This window comes from Corapipo altera, unplaced genomic scaffold (assembly GCF_003945725.1).
Source record: "Corapipo altera isolate COAL_440 unplaced genomic scaffold, ASM394572v1 0, whole genome shotgun sequence".
NCBI classification, from domain to species: domain Eukaryota; kingdom Metazoa; phylum Chordata; class Aves; order Passeriformes; family Pipridae; genus Corapipo; species Corapipo altera.
The window spans coordinates 14,706,667-14,718,910 of NW_020884872.1; the positions used below are offsets into that span (position 1 = coordinate 14,706,667).

Here is a 12,244-nt window from a genome sequence, read left to right on the forward strand (position 1 = left end):
CATATGACTGTGCCCTGTATGTGCCACCAAGCACATCCATGGTTCTGTGTGCTACTGCCATCCTGATGCATGACACAGCCATTCATGTTACGTTTGGTGCCATATTATACGTACACACACCTAAATTAGTGTACAGATGGAACCTGGTCGAGGTGAGGCTGGCACAGGGATCGCTCTGCACTCTGGGCGATGTCCATGGATGGAAGTGGGCCAGTGACAGAGGGGGCCATGTTGCTCCATGTGCTATCCAGCTGTACTCCCGACCAGGTTCTTCACAATAAACTGGCAGGACTGGTGGCACATCTGCATGTGAAATAATGCTGGGACTGCTGCTTCCTGAGGCCCTCTGGCTGTAAGGTAAGTCCTGTCTTCAGGTGAGTTGGGGTGTCAGCTGTTTCTGCTGTTGAGCAGGCTCCAGTCTAATCCATAATTGTTTGCTGTTCCTGAATTTGAATGTCAAGGGACATAAATTATCCTATGGTTTCCTGGAGGACTCAAACCTAGCTTTTCATCTGGTATCTTACACTAGGAATAACATTTTCTTAGTAATAAGTAATTTTACTATTAGGTAGTTTGACCACTTTATAGAATAAGGCTTAAAATAAGTGTAGCCTTCTAGAAGATGCGTGGGACATATTATCTGAAATAACCTTGCAGTAGTCTTGAGTGCAGTTTATTTGTCTCTTTAAACTTGAGGCCCATTGCTGGCTTTTCTGAAGGTAGCTGTTGGCAATGGTTTCTCATTTTGATACAAAAATGAATCTTTAGAATTTATTTCTCGGGCTGTGATTGCCCTTCCCTTTGGAGAAGGAGGGAGAAGATGTAAGTAGGGAGGATGCCTTTGTTTCGTTATATTTTGAATCACAGCAAGCAGGAGTCAGAGTTCCCATTGATTAATTCAGGTTATAGTTTGTGCTCTGTCTTGCCCATCAGATTTCATGCCAGAGATCATCAACGTTGTGATTATAAAATGCAGTCTCAACCAAATAAAGCAACAAACTGAAAATCGTGAGTACCTTCATGGAGTAATTCCAACTAGGAAGTAGGTACTAGCAGCAAGGAGCCACTAGAAACATCTAAAGACTTGTTTCTCACTTTTAGGTGGGTGGTTGCTCCTGTGCCACACTTGGGATCCAGATGTTTTAATTCCACCAATTACATTTTCAGGATTTCTGTTAGATGCTAGCGGGACAAAAAATACACAGATGAGACCGTGTTGTCTGACCTGTGAGTCAGCTTTTCTTCATGTTTTTTCCAACATGTTTGTAGACAGAGCGGACACTTGCACAGCAGTTTTATTTATATCCAGGCTGCTGACTCAAGGAAGGAAAGCTTCAGCAGAAGCTGACAGAGACTTTGTAACAGATAAAGTGCCTATTACGGCATCGCTTGCTCAGTAAATTCTCGTTTGAAGCACTCGCTGTTTTGTAGGCACCTATTCTTCCCTCTTGCAAAAGTGGGTGGCTTGTATTTGTGTGTCTGAGCTGTGGTGTTATAGGAGTCTCTTCTGTGGCCAGCAGCATCTATATTCCTTAATCAACCCTACTCTTCTTTATGGTTAATGAATTTTATTCCCAGCTGAGGAAGATGATCAGCTAAATGCCTTTGTGTGCTTGGCCTCTGGAGGGAGCAGACAAGCCAAAAACCAAGACCTTGACAGATGAGAGCAAGCAGATTGCCTCGCCTGTGGGTAGAAAGAGTTTCTTGCACTGGATGTCAGGAGGTGCCTGGTATCTGCAATAAGTATTGCCAGCAATGGAAATACTTAAAAGGTTTTTTTTAAAGGTTTTCCAAGTAGGTTACCTTCTTCCTAAAAAGGCAGCTGATTGAAGCATGCAAGAATGGGCTGAGGTGCAAGCCTGGCAGTGGCAGCAACATATGATGATGATACTGCTGTTCTCAGCTGTAGTAAATGTAGCAAGGAGCAGCAGATATACTGGAGGAACCCTGTGGGACACCCAGAACTGTATAGGTTATATACATTCCACTATCTGCAGTGCCAGCTGTCAGGGAGGATTCAGCTTTGTGACAATCCTCAAGACAGTGACAGGACACTCTGCAGTTCCTGTGTTTAGCCCCTATGCTTCGGGAAGAAAGCCAAGAGCTGCACAGGGCTTGAGGAAACAACTTCTGACTCACAAGACTTTGAAACTAACTGTAGTAGACAGTGGTAGAGGGTGGGGAAAGATGCAGTTACGAGGTTGCTGAGAGGAATTTTACTCTTTTGCTGCCTGATTCAAGAAAAGATCTTCCCTGCTCACTGCTGAAACTGGAGATGTATAGAGAAGCTACAGTGCTAAAAGCTGTGGAATGCCTTGCCCCCTTCCTGTCCAGTGGACAGCAACTGTGCCAACTTGCCTTGCCAAGTTGCTCTGGAATATGTCTGGGATGTTAATAATGAACTGTTGCAGCAGGTGACTGACCAGGGGGAGTCACAGCAGCTCAGTCACAGGGACCCTTGTGCAAATAACAATATGCAACCAGATCCTAAGCTTTGCTGAACATGGCATAAGTAGCCAGTGCTAAGTAACTGTGTGGGTTGTGAGGGAATATACAGAGATGGATCTTCAGATCTGGTTCTGCCAGCCCTGTTAGCTGAAAACATCTTAAAAGATGTCCTAAGACCCACTGGTGCATTGTCCAGTGTTACTGTATTCCCCTTGGGTGACTGGGTCAGAAGCAATGGGCACCTCTATCTCACTGTGGTTGTCAGCTCCATCCCCTTAATAGCAGCTTATACCACTTCCAACTTAGTAATGTGTCTTTGAATCACTGCTGTTAACCAGAGTATGGGTGAGTGAGCAGAAACCTCTTCCCAAAATAGGGCAGCAATTTCACAAAGGTGTTGGAAATGTGCAACAGCTTAGGGACTGTTTTGTTAAAAATGTGAGTGGAACAAATAATTATACTGGCACTGACTGATGAAACACTTGTTGAAAAGAGGGAAAAGCCAGTATTAGCTAGTGGTTCTCTGTATTAAATTATGCTGTAATCCTCAACAACTCCCTTCTATCCCCCTCCTCTCCCCAGTTTGAATTGATGTATCATGTTGCTGGGTGTATGCTTTGTCCACAAATGTAGAGTGATCTCGGGCTTCCTGAAATGTTTTAAACTACACTGCTGTAAAGTTAGTGTTTAAGACTACTAAAGTCAAGGTTAACTGCAGTATTTAGTATAGGATAATACAGAAAATATTGTATGGTTACAAAGAAAGAGAAAATAATGTAGACAGTAGCTGATTATATGGTTTTATAGACAACTTAGGTTAACCTAGAAATAGTTATGTAGGCTAGAGATGTTAGAGAATCACAAAACATTGATCTAGGGCAGGGGAAGATGTTTAGAAGAAACAGCTTGAGTGCCAAGCAGCCAATATGTTTATATTGAGAAGACAGCATGACTGTCTCTGATTGCTTGTGTAGATTGACATCTAAATCAATTAAAATAATAATGGCGGAAGGAAGGAGAGTATGACACATAATAGTTTCCTTCTTTAATACGCAAGCCTTCCTTAAAACAGGTGATTTCCTTATTAATGGTTTTCAAAATAGTATTTACTCTTAACATGGTACATGAGGAGAAAATAAGATCCAGTGGAGATCAGAACTATACACCTATAATCTACCAATCAGATTCAGATTAGGGACTCCTGCCTGTTTACATATTTTTTTAGTATTTTTCACTGTAACAATAATGAATGCTCCTACTTTGCACAACTGAAGTACTACATCCATATGATTTCTTTGGCAGATATTATATTGTACTATTTATTACACTGTAAGAAGAAATCACGAGCTGCAGAAACCTTGCTGTCTCTTGGGCTGAGCTGAATTGGTTGAAGCCTGGAAGTCTTTGCAACTAAAGTTTCCCCGCTGTAGTTCTTCTGTGAAACGAGAAGAACTTGTTAGTTTTGTGTTTATTATGATGGAGTTGAGTATTGACCACTTTAGGAAGTTGGTATTTATATGTAGGGTGTTACTCTATTTCTGTATGGTTGTGTTAGCAGGATAATGCTGCATTGGTATAATTGGCAGAGAAAAGGATTGGAAACCAACATTTATTAAAACAGGAGAGTTTCTGAAATAGTAAAAATCTTAACACTTATCAATGGCAAGACAATATTTTTGGATAAATGATCTTTAGGTACTTCCATGGTCAATACTCATTTTGAACCTCTACCACAGTGTGTACAACTCAACAGTTTGCAGGGGGATTTTTTGCAAACCTCTTTTTAATCTGGGTCATTTCACTGTTCCATTTGCATTAATGCCAGCCAACCTGAAGGAGAAGTGCACTGGGGGGTGAGAAGAGCAGGAGAGGTATGTTGTAAGCTGGTGTAGCCTCTGAAGGCTTTGAGGAGACCCTGGCCTCAAGGAGTTGTTACACTCACAGAATTGCACAGGCTGGAAGGGACCCCTGGGACTTGCCAGTCCAACATGCTGTGAAAAGCAGGTCCAGTTAGAGCAGGCTGCTCATGGCTTTGTCCTGTTGCATTTTTAATGTTTTCAAGGATAGAGGTTCCACAGCCTCTCTGGGAAATCTGTTCGGGTTTGAGCACCCTCATGGTTAAAAGAAATAACTTCCTTGTGTCTCATTGGAATGTTCTGTGCCCTGAGTTGTATCCTTTGTCTTCTGTTCACCCACAGTGTGCAACCAAGAGGAGTTTGGCTCTCTCCTCTTTCCCTGCACCTCAATTATGCAGTTGCAGACAGGAGTAAGATTTCCCCTAATTGTTCTTTTCTCCAGGCTGAGCAGATCAAGATGTATGAGTCTCTCCCCAGATTCATGTGCTCCAGTCCCTTCAGGAGTCTTGTTAATCTGCTGGATTTGCTCATTTTTCTTATGTTGGGGAGCTCCAAAATGGACACAGTCCTTCAGATGCAATCTCAGCATGACAGTGTTCTTCACTGCAGTCTGAAACAAGCATCTGGTGTATGATTTTTTGTCCACTGCTGAGCTGTTGGAGCATTTGATCTGAATCACAAGATTTGAACTTGACTCCAAGGATCTGAGAACTCCTGACTCTCTTCCCTCTTAGAGAAGGTAACTGAGCGATTCCATCTGAGCAGAGGATTGGTATGAAATGGAAAAATACAACTGGGAGGTATTGCATAAAAAATTTAGAGGCTCCCTCTTTTTTTTTTTCTTTTTAAATAGCTTTTCTCTTCAGTGCAATTAGAAGTGCCTCTATCTCTAGTGAAAACTGCACAACAGATTTTGGTATTGGTTACTGTCATAAGCACAGATATATAGATCTGAAAACCTTTGGGGAAACTTAGAGCTAAGATTCAAAGGTGTGATTAATATCTCTGAATCCCAGCTGAGAAAAGTAAATGCTGGTATAGAGGCCAGGACATAGTTCTCATACCAGAAGGAACCTTCAAATGTATACTTGTTTGAGCTCTGAGGTTCTGGAGATATTTTTAAGTTCACGTTTGGACGAAGTATTTTTCTTAAGTCTATAATCAGTCTGAGTGTTCATTCAGTAGGATCATTTGTTCATCTTTTTTATTTAATTAGCTGGCAGCCTTTCTTCTAAGGAGATACTTTCTGAGGAAATAAGTGCAACTGTGTAATGTATAACTGCAGTAACTTAATTGTTGTTATTGCTGAGAGCAATTTTAAACTCCCTTCCTGTATCTATCTGGATTAGGTGGATGAACTGTTTGGTGGATGAAGAATTGGTTGGATAGTCACATCCAGAGGTGGTCAGTGGCTCAGTACACAGATGAAGAACAGTGTCAAATGGCCCTTGGGGGTCCTAGTACTGCTTAATGTCTACATCAATGACATAGTGGGATCAAGTGCACCCTCAGCAAGTCTGCGAATGGCACCAAGCTGAGTGGTGTGGTTGACACACCTGATGGACAGGATGCCATCCAGAGGGACCTGGACAAGCTTGAGGAGTGGGCCCATGGGAATCTCATGAGGTTTAATAAGACCAAGTGCAAGGTGCTGCACCTGGGTCAAGGCAACTCCCAGTATAAGTCCAGGCTGGGAAATGAACAGATCAAGAATAGCCTTGATGAGAAGGACTTGGGAATCCTGGTGAAAGGAAAGCTGGATATGAACTGGCAATGTGCACTCACAGCCCAGAAAACCAGCTGTGTCCTTGGCTCCATCCAAAGCAGCGTGTCCAGCAGGTCAAGGGAGGTAATTCTGCCTCTCTACTCTGCTCTTTTGAGACCCAACCAGGAGTGCTTCATCCAGCTCTGGGGGCCCCAGGACAGGAAAGACATGGATCTGTTGGAGTGGGTCCACAGGAGAGCCACAAAGATGATCCCAGGGCTGGAGCACCTCTCCTATGAATAAAGGCTGAGAGAGTTGGGGCTGTTCAGAGAGAAGTTTTTTACAATAAGACTGGTGAAACACTGGGACAGGTTGCCCATAGAAGCGGTGGATTCCTCATCCCTGGAAACATTCAAGGAAACATCCCTGGAAACATTCCCTGGAAACATTCAAGATCAGGTTGGACAGGGCTCTGAGAAACCTGGTCTAGTTGAAGATGTCCTTTCCAAAGAGGGGTTGGACTAGATTGTCCTAAAGGTTCCTTCTAATCCAAACTATCCTATGATCTAATTGAAGGCCCTATTTATTTGTCACTGCCTTGATGTCAGCAACATCTGAAGTCAGTCAGACTATTGCAGTCTAGCTGCAATATTTAAGGCAAAAGAGTCTCCAGCTCAGTCTTCTAAGTGTCAGAAGCTGAAGGCCCCTTCCATGGCCAAGTAGCAACTGTCACAGACAGAATGGGAACAGCCACTGCTGGCTCAAACAGCACCAGCTTTTACTGTACTACTGGATCAGGTACTGCATCTGCATGAGACAAGGGCAGAAGGCAGGTAAAAGGAGACTTCTACTGCTTGGGCCTCAACAAAAGAAAAAAGGAGGTCAAACATAGTGTTTCAGTATATCCTCTGGTATTTCACTTTTTCCTCCCACAGACAGGACTTGGCATTTTCCTTTCTTGAACTTTATAAGGATTCTGTTGACTCATTTCTCCAGACTGACAAGGTCCCTTTGAATGGCAGCATACCCATCTGATGTATCACCTACTCCTCCCAGTGTTGGGTAATTTGCAAAGTTGCTGAGGGTGCAGTCTCATCATTCAGGCTCCTAATGAAGATGTTATGTAGTATTATCTCCTGGGTTACACCACTAGTTACTGGCCAGCTGGCCTCCAGCTTGACCTCATGCCCCTGATCACAACCCTCTGAGTCTGACAGTTCAGGTAGTTTTCAATCCACCCCACTGTCCATTTATTTAGTCTTTATTTCATCAGTTTCTCTGTAATGATGTTATGAGGGACAGTGTTGAAAGCCAACATAAATAAGATCCACTGCTCTCCCTTCCTCCAACAAGTCACGTGTATGATCTCATCATAGGGGAGGCATGATCTCCACTTTGTAAATCAATGCTGACTACTCCCCAACACCTTCTTCTCCTTAATATGTTTGGAGATCATTCACAACATCCCTTTCCCAGGGTCTGAGGTGAGACTGCCTGCCCTGTAGATTCTTGGATCCTCCTTTTTGCCCCTCTTGAAGAAAGCAGGGACATTTGGGTTTTTTCCAGTCCCCAGGAACCTCCTCTGATCACTGTCACCTTTCAGAGATTAGAGTGGCCTCACAATGACATCAGCTCCATGGTGTCATAGCTTACATAACTCAAATTTAGAGGAAGCAACACATTCCATGAATTGCAGGATTGGCAGGGAGGAAGAAAACCAATCCTTAATTGTACATGACTGTGAACTTTAACCTTTGCAATTAAGGTAAGTTAATGTTTGATTAATATCATATATTTACTCGAGTATTGATATGCATGACAAACATCTAAATACATCTCTGTGAAACTCCACAGAATTATAGAATCACAGAATATGCTGACTTGGAAGGGACCCAGAAGGATCATCAAAGTCCAATTCCTGACCCTGCACAGGACACCCCAAGAGTCACATCATGTGCCTGAGAGTGCTGTCCGACTCTGTCAGGCTTGGTGCTGTGACCACTTCCCTGGGGAGCCTGTTCCAGTGCCCAACCACCCTCCGGGTGAAGAACCCTTTCCTAATATCCACTTAAACCTCCCCCAGCTCAGCTCCATGCCATATCCTCCAGTCCTGCCACTGGTCACAAGAGTGAAGAGATCAGTACTTTCCCCTCTGCTTCCCCTCGTGAGGTTATTTTATCTTTTTAACATACATTTTGGATTTCTTTGTTGAAAGTTTATACATTATAAACCAAAACATCTGATTTTTTAGTACTCGTAGGTACATTAGGTGTATCTCATCAGATACCTTCTAGTTTTAGTTTCTCCAAGTATGGCTGCTCTGCTCCTCTCCTTTAAATACACCATGTCCTACGTTTTCTCCACTGAAACCGAGAATACTGGACCCAAGATCAAATCTACAATACAAGAAAGAATTCAGACATATGGAATATATGGTTATATACTACCCTCCGGGAGAAGGGGAAAAAATCCGCAGTTCTAAATAGGAGACAAGCAGGTTACTGTTCCCCCAAATATGGTAAAGCAAGTTTTATTGGTGGTGTGATCAGCGTGGGAATCTTTTGGCTGAAATGTTACGGAATTGATATAGTTCACAGCAGAATGACTATTTATATCAAAGCATTTCCTACAGACCAAAGAAGTTGGATGCTGCCTCAATAACAGAAGGCCGGAGAAAGGCTAATTACTAATTTAGGTCCTCTTCATTTCAGACATGCTGGAAGGAGCAGCTGAGTCTAGATTCAGGTTTTAATGTGGTAAAGCTCTAAGCCAACTAAATTGGAGAGGTAAATGAGTGCCAGGGCAAAGGAAAGAGGGATGTGGAGCAGAAGTGTGACTTGACTGCTGATACAGTTTGAAGCTGGCTCCCTGCCAAGTCTCCAAACCTTACCACAAGAAGTCGTTCCCCCACCCCAAACCTTAGGGAGAAGAGGGAGAAAAACAACCAAGAAAACTTGAAACGAGAGAGAGAGCTAAAGCAATATATATAAATATATTTACACTTATGTTACAGTTATATACCATTGAAATATATATACAATTTCACAGGGTAAAGGGAAGGGGGAAGGGAAAAGGAACAAAACCAAAATTATATATATATATATATATCCCAATCAGTAGCCCGAGATCTAGTAACTAAAGAGTTAGCAAAGAAATATCCCACCACTCTCCTTGGGACAACCGAGAGTCGCTCTAGGACAATCGCCGGCAACCTCCGCCTCCCAGGGTTGACAAGGCCTTACCAGGCCTTGCTCCCCAACACGGCAGACTCAACAGCAGGGAACCTGCACCTCCAAGCCGCCGGAAGGAAATAGAGCGAAGGCCTTTCCTCCTTTCTTCTTATAGTCTGGCTTACGTCAAAATCGTAGGGAATACTGGGTAAATCTGGACCCTTCCTTGGCTACAAACTGGTGACCAAGGAATGCCTAGACCAAACTACCACAACTGCCTTGCTGTCGTTGTTAAAGTCAGAACGGCCAAAACGACACAGATAACAGACGTAGTCCAGGTGTAAGGTGATCAGGAAACTGTTTATTGCTCTCAAGTGTTTCTTTTTTACTCTTTGTACACTATCATACCACAACACAATTGGTCAAAAGTCTCAAGCATAAAACACTGTATATACTTTAATTGGTAATACAGAAGACACTGCACACACTCTTATTGGTGACACTGAAGACACTGTGCATGCTGTGACATGCTATTGGTGACACTATACACATTTTGATTGGTGATCTTTGGTCTGGGCTGCATTACGTTTTTCCGTCCGGCATTACAGTAAATATTTCCTAAAAGTTGTTTAAATTCCTCATCACTAATTGCCAGGCTGCTGACAGGTTCTCTGTCAACCCCGACACCTTGCCTTAGCTGAAGTCTCTTTCTACATTTCTAACTCCATAAAGTAGGTTGGTGAGAGGTGTTGTCTCAGTTAGGTAACTCACCAAGGTGTTTCCCATCTGTCGAATCTTCTCCCGCCAAACAGGCTAGGTGACAATCTTTTACCACCACTCATAAAACCAAACAACTTAATAAATAGATTATTTTAATAATAGAGCTTTATTAATACTATGTGAAGACCTGAAATCTGCTGCAAGATCATAAAAATGTTGGTTGAAGCTTGCTTTTTAGTTGGACCATGTCAGCCCTGGATTACGTCACTCTTAGCTTTGTCTGAGTCTTGAAAATCCCCAGTGACAGAGATTGCTGCACTCTTCTGGACAACCTGTTCTAGTGCCCAGCCACTCTCTTGCTGATTTCACTTCTTCATGCCCAGTCTGAACCTCCCAAGTTGTACATTGTGGCAATTGCTCTGTTAGAGCAGCTGGCAGTAGTAAGAAGAATTTGGCTCTGTCACTTTTGCAATGATCCTTCAAACAGTTGTAGGCTGATGTTATGTTACTTCTTAGTTTCCTTTTGAATAGCCTAATTAAGTCCAGCTCCTTCAGCCTCTCCTCAGTAGCTTTCTTATTAACCCTCCATTGAACACTCTCCAATCTTGCCCTGTCTCTCTTGACCAGAGGTATCCAGAGGCATATTTCAGGCATGGCTTCACCAGTAGCAAGCAGAGATTATCAGCAAATTCCCTCTGATGTGCTGGCCGTGCTTCTAACGTGACCCAGTACGTACCTTCTTTCAGAAGAGCATGCTGCGTGTTCACATTCAACCTAGTGTGCACTGTAACCCACAGGATTGTGACCTAACCAGCTACTTCCCAGTCTGTACCTGCACATGGGGTTATTCCAGCTGTTCCAGGGGCAGAATTTCATACTTCTTATAAGGATCATGAGGTCTCTGTTCAATCCTTAACAGGGCCCTTCTGGGTTGAACCAGCAGCTGCTTCCCGGAACTTGGTGTTGTCTGCAGGTCTGCTCAGAACAAGCTCTGCATTGCAGCCAGGTTGTTGTTGATGGCATTGGATACAGGTGCCAGAACTGAGCCCAGGGTGCTTTGCTGATTACCAACCAAAGACTGAGTTATTGACTGCTACCCTTACACCCAGCTTTCAATCCCTCCAAAAAGGCTGTTTGTCCAGTCCATCCTTCTGCTGTTTCCAGAGGGGAAGGGTGGGGAAGGTGGGGTCAAAAGCCATATTCAAATCAAGGTATATTATACCCACTGCTCTGCCCTTGCCCACAGGGCCAGATATTTCTTCATAGCAAGCAATCAGGCAGGTCAAACATGGTTTGCCCTCCTGGGCTGACTACTACTGATTATGTGCTCCCTGATCTTTCCATCAACTGAGACTTAGCTGACTGACACATAGTTGCACCAACAGGGCAACGCTCCAATCCTCAACCACTTCCAACCCAAACCATACAATGATTCTATCATTCCCAAGTCCTCCTCCTTGCCTTTTTTAAAAGATGAGGATTGATAGTGGCCTCACACTCAGGCCCACCAGGTCTCCCAGTAGCTTGGGGTGATTCCCATCCAATCAGATCCAATGGATCTGAACACACATACCAGTTTCCCTCACCTCTTACTCCTCCGTTGCTGGCTGCAATCCCTACCCCAGTTGTGCCCGTACAGGCAGGAGTCTGGGAGCTGGCTTTGGCTGTGAAGACAGAGGCAGAAAAGAGGCACTGAGTTCATCAGCTTTTTTGTTGACACAAGGGGCCTCTGTCTGCAGAAGCCTATCCTTGAACTTGCTTTTCCAATTAGCAATCTCCAGAATCTGCTTTGTTCTCACTGGTTCTCCTTAGCAGTCTTGGCTCCAGCTGGGCTTTGGCCTTCCTGGTTTTGACACTAAGTACCTAACACTGTGGGTGGTTTTTGTCCCTGTGGAGTGGAAGTTGTTTACTTAAGACATTAGAATACTTGTGTTCAGTTTGTCTAATCTAAACCACATAGGAAATGGTCTTTCTGACTCTTGCACACTTTTGCTCCTGTAGGTCAAGACTCACTAATGAACATGGAAAAATTACTCCAGCTACAGAAGCAATTGTCTGATAGTAGGAGGACAAGGAAAAGAAGCCTGAAATTACAACCCAGTTAAATGTGATAAATAAAAATATCAATAAAAATTGAATGGAATTATTCTGGGTTTTAAAGATTTAGAGGGAAGATGCAACTAGACAGTGAAGACCAACATATGACCCTATAGGAAGGTTTAGGGTTGGTCTGCCACTGGGAAACATTCTTGGAAGAGGATCATACTCAGAGTAGTTTGGGTTCTGGACTGGGACCAAGGTTAATTTGATTGGTAAAGCTTAAATTTTAAAGTAGGGAGCAAAAC

General features: G+C 43.3%; 1 long non-coding RNA gene across 1 annotated transcript; it reads left to right on the top strand.

Annotated features, from left to right (window-relative positions):
* LOC113948294 lies at positions 1 to 11,973 on the top strand. The gene is made up of 2 exons (XR_003528085.1): positions 1 to 357; positions 11,901 to 11,973. It is a non-coding gene; the product is annotated as an uncharacterized LOC113948294 (long non-coding RNA).
* The last annotated feature ends 271 nt before the right edge of the window (positions 11,974 to 12,244 follow it).